We start from the raw sequence: 12,271 nt of genomic DNA, 5'->3' as shown, positions 1-12,271 counted from the left end.
AGTTGACTTAATATAAAATTTTCAGCATTCTATAGAAAAACTCGTGCGCCCATTCACCATCCATTTCAGCTAATTAGGGATAAAAGTGTGAATGAAATTGACTTGAATAACCATAGATTCAGAATTTGGGTACCACATAATTGTTTTCTTCCTCCCTTTTCTGGCAAAGTTTGAAATTTAGTACCATGTTGAAGCAAATTCTTAATCTATGGTTACTAGCAATTTGTGTTTGATTTTGTCCATTTCAAAATTTCAATCAGTCTCTACTAATTTATAGACTTATAGATGTTAATAATTATCTACGGTGTTAGCTATATTTGCTTTACATTTGCCTAAATTAGATTCGGTTGGTTAATGAGAAAGCAGTAATAGAGCACGCAACGAAAAAGGCAAGATGAGCGTCCAGTCGAATCATTTTCTCATTTTTCTGAAATTCACTGACGGTTTAAGATGTCTCATATGATAAAAAAATTAAGTGACTGAGCTTTGTCATCTTAGATTTTTATTTACATATCGAAAAGGTCTTAAAAGTAGATATTGATACCTGATTGCTAGATATGCAAATCTGTAAAGAGTGATACTTGGTTGAGTTCAACCGTGAAGTAGCGTAAAGAGAGAAGAGAACCTAAGAAAACAATTGATTAGAATTCCCTTTTCATGGATCCAGATCTAGATGGTGGCTTTAATACCATTTATGGGTTTCAATCCATCGAATTTGGATTTAAGAAATGGAAAGCTAACATTACCTAGGTTGCAGGTAAAAGATCGTGATTTGATGAGAACGATAAAGCAATTTTGTCCTCTAATCTATCATGAAGGGTAGCTCGCTTTTTCCCTCAGAGAGCTAAGCAGTATAATTCATCATCATGGGGTTAAGATCATAATCGTCTAGATGAAAGACGAACATTGGTGTACCTAGATGAATTATAACTTCATAAAGTTCATCAGCGGAGAAGAAGAAGGTATCAGTGAGGAACTTTAGCAGTGAATAGTAACAAGTTAGAGGAAATGAAAGTTTGTAGGTCAAGCTTCAGAGTGACGCGTCACAAAAAGATTAAGTGCCACAAAAATGGGCTTGGTCAATGATGTTGGCCCAACCCAACTCGTTATTGGGATAGGGTTTAGGTAAGATTTTTCAACTCAACTCAACTTATATTTGATGTCTTTTAATGAGAAACATAAAGTCTAAATATGTTTGTGCAATTTTTTGTTATTAATATGATTTTAAGTTACACAAATGATATGGTACTTATGTGGGACTGATGCTTATCGTGACCAACGACACTATCCTACGGTATGAGTGTCTACGATCGTTGATAATATAGTAACCCAACCAAGGGTTGGGGTCGTGTCCCAAGGGAGCGGTTTTGAGAATCAGTAGCCAATTAGAATTTCGTTTGAATTAGTCGTAGCTAAAAACATTTGCGATAAAATACATTGTAAATTAAAGGGGGTGACACAGAAGTGTCAAATATAAAAAAGGGTTTTGTAACAAGTGATAAAACATCAAAATAAACAAGAAAATCAAGTATGGGGAAGGTTCTTGGGATGTGACCGCAATACAAGTTGAGATAAATCATTGGGTACATGCTTTCAATAGGAAATTTGCAAGACAATATTGACTAGGCTAAGCTTTAAATGGAAATAAGTTCCCTCTCGGACAACTTACCCCGTTTCGAATGCGTTACCCTTGAACACCCATTTGCCGTATGAAGACCAGCCTACGCCTTACCTCACTCACTCTTAGGAGCCGAGTGTTAGGATATGGCACTAGGGCTTTCCCTCTCGGGCTGAACCTCATGTCGACCCACTCCTTAGGCCATCAGTTTAGTGGTTTTGGTTTCGCGACCTCACTCTCGGGCAAGCCGAAAACACATGTGTGGCATTGTATTTGCAACTACAAACCCTTTAGATTAAACCACAAGGTGAAATCACCATTAAAATACATCTAACCTATCATCAAGCAAGACCCAACAAGAATATCAACCCATATTTGCTAAATCACACCCCAAGAATAGGTTTTTTTTAGCCACACATCAAGAAATAAGAAATTATACCTAAAATGATAAAGAAATCAACTGGGTATAAGAAATTAAACCTTGAATTAAGCTATGGAAGAAGAATAAAGAAGACCCACTTCCAACTTGGGGAAGATGAAATCCTTTCTTTAAGTCTACACAAAACCCTCTCCAAACTTGAGAGAAAAATACAGAAAAATACTATAGACTAATAATAATTTTTACTCTAAAAAATTGTTGGGTAAATCACTAAGATATGCTATATTGAGAAAATATTTACCATTTATGACTATAATTTCTTTTTAACTAAATCTATCAGTTTCATGAAATTAAAATTGTACAACTTCGGACCCATTTTCTTTCCTATTTATTTGTCTCTTTCTCTACATATGATTTCTCCTTTTTTTTCTTCTTCAAATTTTTAATTCAAATAACTATCTTTAAATATTCATCTCTTCAAATCGATTTATACCCATGTTGCATGATTTACACCGAAAATATCACGAGGAGAAGAATACAAAGAACCAAAAATTGTACAAAATCGTGTGTGAAAATTGAGATTTCAAATCTCTAAAATTGCAGCAGCAAGCCATTGATGACCATTAAAAAGCTTCAAACTTTGAATTCATTATTTGGATTTTACGAAAGTGTGATGCGTTTGTATAAGTTGTTCTTCCATATTATTGAAAATAACATTTTGGAGTTTATATCTTAATTTAAGGGAGATTCGTTAACTTTAGCATTGATTTTATGAGAAATTTCAAATCAAAACTTGAAGAAGACGAAGAGTTTGGAATTGTCTTGCAACTGTATTAAAGTTGAATTAGATCTATTTCATAATTGTATTAAAAATGAATTAAAATCATGAACAATATATTTATAATACATATTTCAAATATATCTTCTCATATGATTCAAATAATTTATAATATACATATAATACATGTTTTATTCACGAATAATGATATATGTTTAATTCAGTTTATAGATCATTGTTTTGTCTTTCGTTAGTTACATTTTCAATTCATTCTTAATTCTCTCTTCTAATTCAACTTTAATACTGTGAAATACAATTTTAATTCAAATTTAATTCATTTTGAAGTTTTTTGATTTATTTGTTACTATTGGATACTTATTTAATTCACTATTGATATAACTTATAACTTTAATTCAGTTTATAGATCATTATCATGTCTTTCGTTAGTTACGTTTTTCATTCATTCTTAATTCTCTCTTTTAATTCAACTTTAATACTATATAATACAATTTTAATGCAAATTTAATTCATTTCGCAGTTTTTTGATTTATTTGTTACTATTGGATACTTCTTTAATTCATTATTGATACAAGTTTAATTAACTCTAGAGATCATTGTCTTGTCTTTCGTTAGTTACATTTTCCATTCATTCTTAATTCTCTCTTCTCATTCAACTTTAATACTGTGTAATACAATTTTAATGCAAATTTAATTCATTTTGCAGTTTTTTGATTTATTTGTTACTATTGGATACTTGTTTAATTCATTATTGATACAAGTTTAATTACTAAATAGATCAATGTCTGGTCTTTCATTAGTTATGTGTTTTTATTCATGCTTAATTCTCTCTTCTAACTCAACTTTAATATTTGTGTAATACACTTTTAAATACAAGTTTAATTCATTTTGCAATTAATTGGTTGATTTTTTACGATTGGATTACTTGTTTAATTCATTATTGATACAAGTTTTTTTTTAGTTTATATGCAGAATGCTCTTTGTTTTCTACATTTTGCATTCATGTTTGATTCTCTTATAATAATTCAACTTTAATATGTTTGTAATACATTTTTAATTCAAGTTTAATTCATTTTGCAGTTTCTTATGTCTCTTTATTTGTTACGATTAAATTACTTGTCTAATTAATTATTGATACAAGTTTTATTCAGTCTAAAATCATTGACTAGTCTACGAAAAAAAAAGGAAAAAGAGCAATAGTAAGGAAGGGAGAAAGAGCAACAAAAAGAAAGGAAGGGAGAAGGAACAACAAAAAGATAAAAAAGAAAGAAAGAAAGAAACGAAGGGAGAAAGAGCGAGACAGAGAAAAGAGAAAAATTAAAGAAATTGTTATAAATGGTAATAATTAAAGAGTATATTTAAAATAAGTAATTATTTTTTAAAAGGAATCCACTCAAGTAATTAATCCAAAATTGTTCCCCAAAAGACTACAACTCTAACTAGTATTTATAGTTATCACAGATTGTGCCGCGGAGGATCGTTCGGCGACATTAGTCGAGAACACCGATGAACTCGGTGATCCGTCCTTTAATCATCTCATCGCCTTTAGTGTCTTGCCTTCAGCATCCTCATATTCTAGATCATTGGGCAGTACAGTACTGCTTCGCGGAACTAATCGGCGACTCGCCGACTGCTCCTTTCCTCGCCTTTTGATCCACTTCCTTCAAGGCTTCGCGTACTGGAACAAAGGGCGGTGCATGTCAATTTGGCGACTCGCCAAGTTGGACTCAGTGATCAACAAACTTTCATTTCTTGTTCTTTTCAACCCTTTTTTCTCCGTTTTGCGCCTAAGTGTCCATTCTTCCAGTAAAACTTCAAATACCTCAAACTTAAGCATTTTAATCAGGTATTGAGATTAAACAAGCATTCAAGGACACTATTTCTATTAAAATAAAGCCCTAAATAAGTCCAATTTGTGGACTCATCAACACCCCCAACTTAAACTTTTGGTTGTCCTCAAGCAAACTCAAGTTCAGCAGTTCAAATAGGGTGCCTCAAACTGTGCTACACAAGACTAAATCATGAATGCACACAACAAGACTCAATTTACTTATGCAAGGATCACTTGTGTACTCAAAGATTCAAATTGTGACACACCATTACCAAAGATTCTCATGCTCGCAATACTTGCACTTGTGCAAGTTCAAGTTCAATAAAAGTATCTAAATGCCCTCACGTAAAGAATGATTCCATATTCACACATATATGAGTCAATTTAAGATCAGGAATCAGATACAACGCTCACACTCAAAAAGAGGAGCACAATGCATGTTTTCACCCATAAGTTTGCCCTTATTTTCCAATTGACTTTCGATTCGGCTTACTCAAGATAAAAATGGTCTTTCTAAGGCTTGTAATGGGGCTGAGTGCAAAGGTATGGTCCGTTAAGGCTCAGTGACTCTTTTCTCATGAGATGCGGTATTCTCAAGGCATTCCCTTCTTTTCTTTTATCAATTCTTTTTCTAGTGCTTCTAAGTCATCCTTTTATTTATTTCCCATGAATTGCTTGGAATCCCAATATACTCAAGAGAGTTTCACATGCTCACGGGTAGGCCACAAAAATAGGTATCTATTAAATTGGTTCACACTCTTCAAAAGCTGCCTAAGATCATCTCAAGAGTACACCTTTCTAAATCAATTAGACTAACGGGGCAAATTCTAGGTTTATTCATGCATGGTTCAAAGTAAGCTAATCACACAAGGCATCACAAGACTAGACACGTTCGCTAGCGTGCAAAGGTCCTCAAAAGAAAATCAATTTGATAAATGGCTAGTCAGAACGAGATGCAAAGAGTGCACATATTGTCTATGTAACTTCATTTGGCCTCGTCGTAGCCGTGCATTCATGTTTGTTCAAATGGGAGCACTATTCAAGTCATCGGTATTGATCGAAACTGAAACTTAATTTTTTTTGCAAAAGAACAACCACTTTCAACACAAGAGGTGGCAAATTTTTTTCGAAAGGATCAAAATTATTTCAATTAAAACAACAGAAGCCATGAGCTCAAACATCTACAAAAACACAGTATTTAAAACACAAATTAAAGTAGACAACCCAAATATATACAGAACAAAACATGAATGTCAACACAAAAGGTGTGGGCCTCACCCCACCACAAATAAAAGTAGTTGTCCTCAAATGTGAATAAACAAAAATATATCGACAAGTAAGATAGGAAAAATAACAACGGATTCGAAAGGTGGAGTAAAGAAAGACAAATAGGGAGTTAAAGAGGGGATCCTGGCTACTTGATCGACTCATATGTCTGGGCTTTAGTGCTGGGAGTAGCCTCCAGAAAAATCGGCCCCACTGAATCCCGCAGCAGGAGCTTTGGCCAAGGAAGCCTGCACATCAACATCTATCATGATTTCCTCAGTCTCTGCTTTGTCGTTTGCTGCAGCTCCCTCGAACATCTCTTCATTAGTCTCTGCTTCTGCTCTAGAATCTTTTGTCTGCTCCGCTCTATCCCCATATCCAGTAGTAGTCTGAGGCCTCTCAGGCATGGCTGGAACTTCCACTGTCCCAAAGACCATGGAAACATCAGTGGCCTTCAAGTGATTCACATCTTTTCGCAGCTCAACAATGGCAGCTTTTAAAATTCTTATCTCACTAGTGGACCCTTTCTTGTGCTCACAGACCGCTATCCTGGCCGCTAGGGCTTTAATGGTTGTGTTCAGGGGTGTAACAACATCAGTTAGTGCCGTCTGGATCATGCCTGGAACAACGGCTTCTAAACAAGCAGCCCGACGATCGGCAGAAAGGGCCATTTGTCCCATCCGGAGTAACGAAGCGTGGGTGAGTCGGGGCCTGGAAACAACAGAGGAACCTGGAGTGTCAGTGGAAGTAGAAGTGGTAATGGATATACCTGAAGGTCCTGGAGCGAGCGGAAGTGCTTCTGTAGGTGTAGATCCAGTGGTCACCACTTCAGTCTGCTTCTTTTCTGCTTGATCCTTAAGATATTCGGCTTCGATCTTTCGGATATTGGTCGAGGTTGTGGGCATCACTTCTACATCCTTCTTGGCATCCAGAGGTACTCAGGCATTTCTGCACAATACAGTGATTAGTATCGGAAAAAAGAGTGATGTCTTGCTTTGCTTTGCATACATATGGATTTTGGAAGCAATAATCGTTCCCAGATTTATCCTTGTTTTCTCTATGATGCACCCAAGACATGCTGCTTTAGCGAGGCAAATAATTGATTTATTCTGTGATGGCATAATTGAGCTGCTGATAAACCCGAACCTATCTCCTGCAGCTACGTTCAGATCCTTCTTTTCGATTGGGATTCCTTCTACTTGCCATTTCGGAGTATTATTATCTGAAATTAGCGGGACCAACCGCTATTTCATCACATCCAACTCCTTTGTTCTGATCAAGTGCGGACAGTGATCATTAATCTTATTGGACATACCCAAGGCTATGTTGATAGCCTCACTGTCACAAGCTACCTTCCTTCCTCTGACCACCACATAGTCAAATGCTTTGAAAGACGCGACTAGTCACTTTCGCTGAGGTACCAATGCACTGTATGCACTATAAAACTCTTTGACCCAGCTTGGCATATAAGAACCACGTGGTTTTGTGAAAACTTGAAATTTGTGATATTTCAGGCACTCCATTATCTTAGGATATCTATCGATCACCCCATCTATGGATAGTCATTTTTCTCAATGATCGTTCTTAGTCCATCAGACTTTAATCTATTCGATGATTTAGGCGAGGGGTGGGGGGGGGGTCTTGTACTGGAGGTGCCAGTATTATTGCCTGTTCTGAAGCTGGAGGAGTCTGAGCAGTGGATCGAGGATTTCTGATTCGCGATGGGTCATTAAGCTATTTGGATCGTAGCTCATTCCTCTGTGCCTGTATCAGTTCGTCTTCATCTGAACTCATACTCTCACTATTGTATGTTGTTGGGTCATTGGTGTAAAAACCCATGCTATCGGAGCTTACATCTGATAGCTCAACGGTTTTGTCCTTGCCCTTGCCTTTTCTGCTCGTATTGGAATGTTTCGCAACATTGCTTTTGGATGCAACTGCATCATCGTTGATTGTTATTCCTTTTTTCTTGCTTTGAGTTAGCTTGTTGTTTCTTGTAACTTTGGGTCTGGCCATGTCTGTAATCAATAAGGAGTAAGTTATAAATGAGTAAATTAGTGGTGCAGACCTTAGTGGTAGACAGATGCACCGAACTCGTCGGCGAATCGCCAAATCTCTTTGGTGAGTCGGGTCGAGCTCACCTACAATTTTGCCCTAATAGCTTTCACTAGTCGGCGATGAGAAAGTTCCATTCACGAATCACCGACTACTATCGGCGATCAAAGGTTTATCCGCTGAAAGTTACAGTGCAATGAAGATTCAGGAATGTAGACAGAGAGCGATCGAAGCTACTTTAGGCGAACCACCTAGTTGTTTGACGAACCTGACCCAGTTCGCTAAACAACCTAACGTGCCTTCCTTTAATTCGAATTCGACCTCGCAAATTCCCAAAATACAATTAACAGTTGCAATAGTGAAATTAAACTAAGAGCCTATTTGGATGGACTTTTAAGCTGGTCAAACTGGCTTAAAAGCCAGTTTTTAACTTATTAGAGTGTTTGACAATTATCAAAGTGACTTATTTTAAGTCAAAAATGACTTATTTTAAGCTAAAAGCTAAAAGCTAGGGGAGGGGAGCTTTTTTTTTTTTTATAACTTAAAAGCCCTTTTATGTTGACCAAGTATATTACCTTTTTGCCCTTAATTCTTTTATACAATTTCCAAATTGCCCATATTGAATTATTATTATTATTATTATAATTTTATTATTATTATTATTTTAATTATTATTATTATTTTATTTTATTATTATATTTTTTAAATTCTATTATTATCATTATTATTATTATTATCTTATTATTATTATTTTATTATTATTATTATTATTTTATTATTATTATTATTTTATTATTATCATTATTATTATTTTTATTATTATTTTATTATTATATTATTATTATTATTATTATCATTTTATTATTATTATATTATTATTATTATTCCTCTTATAAATAATTTGTGGTGGTAAAGAAATATGTGATATTTTATTATTATTATATTATTATTATTATTATTATTATTATTTTATTATTATATTATTATTATTATTATTCCTCTTATAAATAATTTGTGGTGGTAAAGAAATATGTGATATTTTATTATTATTATTATTTTATTATTATCATTATTATTATTATTTTATTATTATTATATTATTATTATTATTTTATTATTATCTTTATTATTATTATTATTTTATTATATTATTATTATTATTATTATTATTATTATTCCTCTTATAAATAATTTGTGGTGGTAAAGAAATATGTGAATGATAGGAAAATATTATTACTTATGGATAAATATAAATTAATTTTGTTTTAATTTTTTTTATAAAAACCTTAAATTAATCAACTTTTCATCATGTTAACAACTTAAAGGGTATTTCAGACATTTTGATAAAAAAAGTGTTTACCAGCACTTATTTGCCAAACACATCAACAACTTTTTTTTCAACTGCAACACTTTTATCCAAACACATAACTACTTATTTTAAAAATAAGTTCCAGCACTTTGAAAAGTTACTTTTTAAAAGTCAATCAAACGGGCTCTAAGACCAATGACATTCACCCACCCAAAGCTTAAATCATTTCATGCACAGGCAAAACGGGATTTCAAAATCAAGATCAATTAGACACGATTCTCAGATAGAATCTGACATTTAGACAAGATAGGTTTATCAGAGAGAAGCCTAGCACATGTCAACCCAATCAATTTTAATTTTAATAAGAGAATAAAATTTTAGAAGTTTCGGGATTTGGGAGAAATCAACCTCTTATGCTGCTTGAACTGTGTTGAACTGCTAGGAAGCAATGTAATCCCACGCTTTAACACTAATCGGCAACTAAAATACTAGGAGTGTAGAGATAATGAAAATTACTTACTAGGTGCGGTTTTTCGACAGTAGAAATTGAGTGGAAAATGAACATTTTTCCATTTTTTAAAATATTGGCCTTTAAAAACTGTCCAGTTGTTGCTCATTCGGTGATATTAGTTTGTACCGCTGAATGATTCAGCGTTATACCAAGTGATTGCCCTCGCCGCCAATTGTTACAGACTGTAGCTTGGATCCTGAGTCTGTCAGCGGTCTAGATCAAAGTTGCCGAATAGTTCGGTGACTCACCGAATGGGACGATCAATACCAATTTTCATTCTCCACATTTTATCCTGCGAAATGAAGACACCATTATTTCTAGAATAAAACTAAAGCTCGTAAAGGTTTTGGGTTGCCTCCCTAACAACGCCTTAGTTAACGTCGTGGCACGACTCAAGGCAATGCTTAAATCAGATTTTTGGGGTTGCACCTAGTGCATCTAGGTGATCCCACTTGTTCATGCGGATGAGGCCGAGGAAGCACATGAATTAGGAGAGTTTCGATTAGCTAGATAGACCTAGAGTGAGAGTTGCTCATCTGATTTAGCACTTATACACTTTCTCTAATCTATTCTAGCACTCTATCTTGTTCATTTAGCTTATGAAGAATGATTAGTAGCATATTTCCGATACACTTATTTTCACTGTCCATAGATCCTCTCTGCTCAGTCTGTGGTCTGCATTTGCTTTGATCTCTGGACACCGTCTCCAAATCCTCGATCTTGTGAGTCAATTTGTCCATCTAACTTAGCAAAATGATCAATTGCTGGTCCTTCTCAGTGTCCTTGTTGATTTTAGCTGCAAGGTCAAGGAATTTGGCTGCGGTCTCATAGGGGTATTTTTCACACCCACTTGGCATCAGTTGGTTCATTATTTCTCTGTTTCCAGGATTTAGACCCCTATATAAGATTCCAGTAGATCTACATCGGGTATTTCATGAGTTGGACATTGCGTCAATAGTGTGTTAAACCTCAGCCACGATTCATGAAAGGGTTCTCCTTCTAGATGCTTGAAATTCAGGATGTGATCCCTAAACCTCATCACTTCTGCTGAAAGGTGCTCCATTGGTCCACCATCTCCATCATGTATACTCATTTTCCTCCCTCAACATGTAAACAACTAAACAAAACTAAAAATTAGGTAAGTAAACTACTACTAATAAAAACAACAATTCTATTAAACTAAAAATTCTCAAATAACACCACTCCCCGGTAACGGCTCCATTTTGATGCTTATCGTGACCAACGACATTATCCTACAGTATGAGTGTCTATGATCGTCGATAATATTGTAACCCAACCAAGGGTTAGGGTCGTGTCCCAAGGAAGCGGTTTTGAAAATCAGTAGCCAATTAGAATTTCGTTTAAATTAGTCGTAGCTAAAAACATTTGCGATAAAATACATTGTAAATTAAGGGGGGTGACACAGAAGTGTCAAATATCAAAAGGGGTTTGTAACAAGTGATAAAACAACAAAATAACCAAGAAAATCAAGTATGGGGAAGGTTCTTGGGATGTGACCGCAATACAAGTTGAAATAAATCGTTGGGTACATGTTTTCAAAAGGAAATTTGCAAGACAATAGTGACTAGGCTAAGCTTTAAATGGAAATAAGTTCCCTCTCGGACAACTTACCCCGTTTCGAATGCGTTCCCCTTGAACACCCATTTGCCGTATGAAGACCAGCCTACGCCTTACCTCACTCACTCTTAGGAGCCGAGTGTTAGGATATGGCACTAGGGCTCACCCTTTCGGGTTGAACCTCATGTCGACCCACTCCTTAGGCCATCAGTCTAGTGGTTTTGGTTTCGCGACCTCACTCTCGGGCAAGCCGAAAACACATGGGTGGCTTTGTGTTTCCAACTACAAACCCTTTAGATTAAAGCACAAGGTGAAATCACCATTAAAATACCTCTAACCTATCATCAAGCAAGACCCAACAAGAATATCAACCCATATTTGCTAAATCACACCTCAAGAATAGGGGTTTTTTAGCCACACATCAAGAAATAAGAAATTATACCTAACATGATAAAGAAATCAACTGGGTATAAAAAATTAAACCTTGAATTAGGCTACGAAAGAAGAATAAAGAAGACCCACTTCCAACTTGGGGAAGATGAACTCCTTTCTTCATGTCTCCACAAAACCATCTCCAAACTTGAGAGAAAAATACAGAAATATACTATAGACTACAACTCTAACTAGTATTTATAGTTTTCACAGATTGTGCTGCGGAGGATCGTTTGGCGACATTAGTCGAGATCATTGATGAACTCGGTGATCCGTCCTTTAATCAGCTCATCGCCTTCGGTGTCTTGCCTTCAACATCCTCATATTCTAGATCATTAGGCAGTACAGTACTGCTTCGTGGAACTAATCGGCGACTTGCCAGCTGCTCCTTTCCTCGCCTTTTGATCAACTTCCTTCAAGGCTTCGCGTACTGGAACAAAGGGCGGTGCATGTCAATTCGGTGACTCGCCAAGTTCGACTCGGCGATCCGCAGACT

This window comes from Solanum verrucosum, unplaced genomic scaffold (genome assembly GCF_900185275.1).
Source record: "Solanum verrucosum unplaced genomic scaffold, falcon-dt-bn FXZP01000026.1, whole genome shotgun sequence".
In the NCBI taxonomy this organism is placed as follows: Eukaryota; Viridiplantae; Streptophyta; class Magnoliopsida; order Solanales; family Solanaceae; genus Solanum; species Solanum verrucosum.
Note: the sequence above shows the minus strand (reverse complement) of the source record.